The sequence below is a fragment of the Dipodomys spectabilis genome, unplaced genomic scaffold (assembly GCF_019054845.1).
Source record: "Dipodomys spectabilis isolate Male_0828 unplaced genomic scaffold, ASM1905484v1 ptg000164l, whole genome shotgun sequence".
NCBI classification, from domain to species: Eukaryota; Metazoa; Chordata; class Mammalia; order Rodentia; family Heteromyidae; genus Dipodomys; species Dipodomys spectabilis.
Window position 1 is genome coordinate 1,782,448 of NW_024870841.1, and position 6,421 is coordinate 1,788,868.

Below are 6,421 nucleotides of genomic sequence, written 5' to 3' on the forward strand. Positions count from 1 at the left end.
GTAAAAAAAGCAAGACACAAAGAAACAAATTGCATGGTTTTCCTCATTTGTATTAATTAGGAAATGTTTAAGAGAGTCTAGCAGATGAGCAGAATGGCTCCATCCCTCTGTATATATCATGCAATAACATGATGTTGAGCAAAATGTACTCCAAGATAGGTTAACCGAGTTTTGTCTTTGCAATTGTTTTTGGTGTAATATGTGCTTGCGTGTGTGTGTGTGTGTGTGTGTGTGTGTGTGTGTGTGTGTGTGTGTGTGTGTTTCCCCCTTTGCTTTATCGTCTGCTGTATTTAATTTTGGTACACTGTGTATGGTATATACATTGATTTTAATTAGAGAAGGGAAAAGCAACAACAAAATCTTGAAAAAAGGAAAAAGGGGAAAGCAATCCAATAGCAATATTCAGAAGACAATATGTTGGAAATTTACTGTAGAAATTGTGAGTGGTCTTAGGCTGAAGGAAAAGTGTGAAAAATCAGGATGGGGTAACAAATTTAAAAAGTTATGTATTCACAAACTTTCTTACTGTAACCCCTTCGTACATTACCTTGACAATAAAATTAAAGTTAAAAAATTAGGTACATAAAATATAATTTCATTCTATTGGTTTAATAAATATTATTCTAAGTGTATTACCTATTAAAATTAATACTATTTGCCATCTAATTTGAATTAATCAACCCTTCTTTATCAGAGGCTCATCAACTTGAATTGTATCAAACTATACAATATTTTCACAATATTTTCACATTTGACATTATTTTGAAAAAAATGATTATTTTAGTATTGTCTCATTGTAAACCAGAAAACAGTTTAATTCTTTGGAAATTCATCTTTAAAAAGTAGATAAGTTGTTAAGAGGACAGATAATATGTTTTCTTCAAAATTCCTTTAACTACTAACTTCATATTTTCAAATTCTCCACATTCCATACAAGAAAGATACAAAACATCACCTGCTTGCAATAGATGCTGTTTCCCATCAGGTGTTACATATTGAAAATTCGATGGAAAAATAGCCAAATTTTGGTAGAGGATAAAAGTCTGAAACATCTGTAATAGTTCCTCAGGCGTAAGCTCTTGTTCATTAGAATAAGCTATTATTTATCTTTTTTTAATTGTGAAAATATCATACATAGGAGTTACAATTACATAGGAAAAATAATGAGTACATTTCTTATCCAGCATTGTTGCCTTCTCCTTTGTTTCTCCTTCCAATCCCTTCCCATTAACCCTCCACCACCACCACCCTACTCGATCATCCCCCCCCACCAAAGTTGTAAAGTTCGTTTTTGGAAATAACGACTTGTACATTTCATTGTTGCAATAGGTCCACCAGTATCCCTATGTAAAAGAATTGTTTTTTCCTTTCCCCTCCACATATTATGCCAACATCAAATAAAGTGAAAGCAAGGGTTGTACAATGGGGAAGGGACATAAAAAGCAACAAAGAAATCATCTTAAAAACATGTTAGAGGCAATTGGATGAAAGAATAAAGGTTGAATACTTATTTTGGGATTCATTTCCCTAACATCAACTTCTCTGACCTTTTCTGCTTGACTCAGATATACACTGGTTATTGCAAATAGGGAAACCATGAGACCTATCTTTCTTTGGGCTTGGTTCACTTCTCTTAACATAATGTTTTCCATGTCTTTCCATTTCCTAACAAATGGAAAAATGCCATTCTTTCTGATGGAGGCATAGAATTCCATTGTGTATATATATACCGTATTTTCTTGATCCATTCACCTACTGATGATCATCTGGATTTGTTCCATATCTTAGCTATGGTATATAAAGCTACAATAAAGATAGTTGTGCTGGGAGCTTTAGTATGGTCTTGTTTGTGATCATTTGGGTAAATGCCCACAAGTGGGATTGCTGGCTCATAGGGGAGCTCTATGTGGAGATTTTTGAGGCACCTCCTTACTATTTTTCAAAGTGGTTGAACAAGTTTACACTCCCACCAACAATGCCTTACGGTTCCTTTCTGTCCACATCCCCACTAGCAACTGTTGTTATTAGTTTTCTTAATTATAGGCATTCTTAATGGGGTGAGGTGTTATCTCAATGTTGTTTTGATTTGAATTTCTTTTATACTTAGAGAGGTGAGCATTTCTTCATATGTCTATTGGCCATTTTGCTTTCCTCTTCAGAGAAGTTTCTCTTTATGTCTTTAGCCCGCTTATTTATTGTGCAGTTGTTTGAGGATTTGTTGTTGGGCGATTTAATTTTTTGAGTTACAGGTTTATTTTAGATATAAGGTCCTTGCCCATTGTATGGCTAGTGAAAGAATAAGCTATTATTTCTATGAAAATCAATCACAAGCTTTTATGCCATAATCTCATCTTAGCTCATCAATTTCCAATTTATAAGCTGCACCTTTAAATTCCCTTAATTCACATCATTACTAGCTCATCACTATTGTTAAAAAATACTAAACCTCTGCTAATGTGGTGACCTTGCAATTATGGAAACAATACTGCACTAACTTTGCTGCATCATTTTTCACCTGTGGTATTCTTGAGATGAGAACAATCGCCAAATATTATTTATATTTATAGTTTTAAATATCTTAGATATTCTGGGGACTAAGATCTGAAGATTATGGATTGAAGCCCACCCAGGAAGGAAGTTTTCTGAGACTGATCTCCAATAACTGCTCAGAAAAAGCTAGAACAAAGTGGCACTGCCAATCCAGTGGTAGATCAGTAGAATTGAGCACAAAAAGACTCAAGGACAGCGTCCAGGCCGAGCTCAACCCTTAGGACTAAACAAAACACAAAAACAAAAATAAAAACAAACCCCATAACTAGACTATTTCTTATTGTATATAGAGTCACGAAATTAAGGAAATTTATTCCTTTGTTACATATTGGTAGAAGAACCACGATTTCACACAAATACTCCCTTCATAACATAATATAACAAACCCTGAAATATTACTCTTTATCTAAATTTATAAATTAATATCCATGTGTTGGAAACTCTGTCTAGATTCTTCACATTATCAATTCTTACATGAACTATTTAAATTATCTATTAACTAAGTTCTAATTTCTCCTCCCTTGAAAGAATATTCTAGGCAAAAAGCATGCCAGAATCATTTTTGAATTTGTAAATTAAATCTGCTACTAAGAAAGAATTTTGTAGTGTCCTATATAATACCCAATTACAAACAAATCCAAAATATTAATTTAAATCTATATTCCAATTTAGGAAGGTCTACAAATTCCTACATTAGATGAACTTTGCTATTTCTCCAGGCTTCAGCTTCTGTAATCCATCATTTATTTAAATACAACAGAAGGGTGCTTAGGTTTTCCCAATTTGGTTGGTAACCACCAGTGATATTACATCTACAAATATTCGCTAATGAAGGGAGCCTTTAAAACACAAATGAGCATTACATATGAATTGCATTTCAATAGGAAATTGACTTCCCAAAACATAATGACAAAATTAACGCAAACTTCCAACTCTGCATCTCTTTCTTGTTGTTTGGTCTATTTTATGGAGACAAAATTATACTACATTTTCCAGGGAAGGTATCACTATGTAATTCCAATCTCTAATCTCCTGTCTCAGACTGACTGCTAGAATTGCAGTCTTGTATTACATTGTCCTGCCATAGTTCGTTGTTGTTATTTTATCTAGATACCGAGTAGCAATTCTGAACTTCTTCTATGATCTAATGCACTAGAATGATTGTTCAGGCTGTATGTATTATTTTCAAAGATATTCTAACATTGGACAAAGCATATGAATATTTTCAGATGCACTGGTAGTGGTCTCTGATTGATTCCTCCATGGATCTGATACCTTTAGTAACCATTACTCGAATTCCTGACTATCTCTGCACTCTACCTATGAATTATTCTCAAACTTTTTGAGGACAGTTCACATGAGGACTTTCTAGTATTAAAAATTATCAATTGATTCCAGTCTTACTCAGGACATATTTTCTACTGTTTTCTTTTTAATTTTTATTTTTTTGTCAACATACTGTATAGAGGGATTACAATTACATGGACAAGATAATGAGTACATTTCTTATCAAGCATTGCAGCCTCCTCCATTGTTTATCCTTCACATCTCTTCCCAGCCTCCCGCCGCCCTCCCATCCAATCCCCCCTCCCCGCACCAAAGTTGTAAAGTTCGTTTTTGACATGACAAATTGTACTTCTCAAAGATGCATCAGGTCCACCTGTATCCTTAAACGACTTGTTTTTCCCAATCTCCTCCACAAATTATACCGACATCAAATATAGTGATAGCAGGGGTTATACTGTAGGGGAAAGACATACAAAGCTACAAAAAAATAATCTTATAAATGAGTTAAAAACAAAAGCTTGAAAGAAAAAAAACAGTTAAATACATATCTCAGGGTTCATTTTCCTAACATCACATTATCTGACCTTTTCTGCTTGACTCATACACATACTGCTTATTGCAAATAAGGGAAACCATGAGACCTATGTTTCTTTGGGCTTGGCTTACTTCACTTAATATAATTTTTTTCCAATCCTTTCCATTTCCTAACAAATGGGGCAATGTCATTCTTTGTGTTGGAGGCCTAGAATTCCATTGTGTATATATACCACATTTTCTTGATCCATTCATCTACTGAGGGGCATCTGGTTTGGTTCCATATCCTAGCTAAGGTAAATAATGCTGCAATAAACAGTTGTGCTGGTAGCTTTAGTGTGGTCTTGTTTATAAACATTTGGGTAAATGCCCAAAAGTGGGATTGCTGGCTCATAGGGGAGCTCTAGGTGAAGTCTTTTCAGGAACCTCCATACTGCTTTCCAAAGTGGTTGAACAAGTTTACACTCCCACCAACAATGAAGTAAGGTTCCCATCTGTCCACATCCCCTGCAGCATCTGTTGTTGTTAGAGTTCTTGATTATAGCCATTCTAACTGGGGTGAGGTGGTATGTCAATGTTGTTTTGATTTGCAATTTTTATGGCTAGGGAGGTTGAATTAACTTAACCAAAGAAGTGAAGGACCTCTATGATGAAAACTTTAAAATCTTGAAAAAGGAAATCAAAACAGAACTTAGAAAATGGGAAAACCTCCCATGGTCCTGGATTGGAAAGATTAACATCATGAAAATGGCAATATTTCCTAAGGCTATCTACAAATTCAATGCAATACCTATCAAAATTCCAACCTCATTCTTCAAGGAAATAGAAGAGGCAATCCAAAAATTCATATGGAACAATAAAAGAGCCTGAATAGCAAAAACATTCCTCAATGGAAAGAAGACTGCTGATGGAATATCAATACCAAATTTCAAACTCTACTATAAAGCCATAGTAATAAAAACAGCTTGGTACTGGCATAAGAACAGACCTCAGGACCAATAGAATAGAATTGAAAACCCATAAATGAACCTACAGACCTATAGCCAACTAATCTTCGATAAGGGAGCCAAAATAAGAGAATGGAAGCTGGCGAAATTAATTAACTACTTGTAGAAAACTAAAGCTAGATCCTTATGTATCACCCTGCACCAGAATCAACTCCAAATGGATCAAAGACCTCGAAGTCAAAGCAGACACTCTGAAAACATTACAGAATGGAATAGGAGAAACCTTAGGCCTCCTTGGAGCAGGCCAAAATTTTCTTAATAGAGGCCCGGAAACAACAAATCAAAGAAAGGTTGGACAAATGGGATTGCATGAAGTTGCAGAGCTTCTGCATGCAAAGAACATAGCTAGCAAGATCAATAGAAAGCCCACAGATTGGGAGAACATCTTCACTAGCCATACAACTGACAAGGGTCTCATACCTAAAATATAATTGGAACTCAAAAAATTAAATCCCCCAACAACAATCCTCAAAGAAACAACTGCCCAATAAGTAAGTGGGCTAAAACTTGAAGAGAAACTTCTCTGAAGAAGAAAGAAGGATGGCCAATAGACACATGAAGAAATGCTCTACGGTTTTCTACCATTTCTACACATTCTGAGTTGTATCATTTGTGTATGTGTGTTAGCACATATAAAGAACATATGTGTGTATAGGTAGGTTTGTATTACATAAGCAAAATACTCAAGCTCTTATTAAGCAGTCTTGCTCATGACTAGTATTCCATCACTTGAACTATTCTTCCAAAGCAGCTTTGGACTGATTAATTATAGGTAGTGTGTCAAAGACTGTTCGGCCACACTGCCTGCAAACTGCATTTCCCATCCCCTTTACATTGCTAGTATAATCCCTGTTTTCTCAATAGGGCCTTTTTTCCAGTTAAGTCCATGCTCTTATATCTGACTTGCTTTGGAACCAGGATTATTATCCCTTCCTACTTTTTACCAATTTGTGTGATTATCAACCATGATTTAGATCAGGAGATGAAAGAGGCTGGCTTCATCCTTCATGTTCCACTTAGTATTGCTTTCTCTATATCACTCC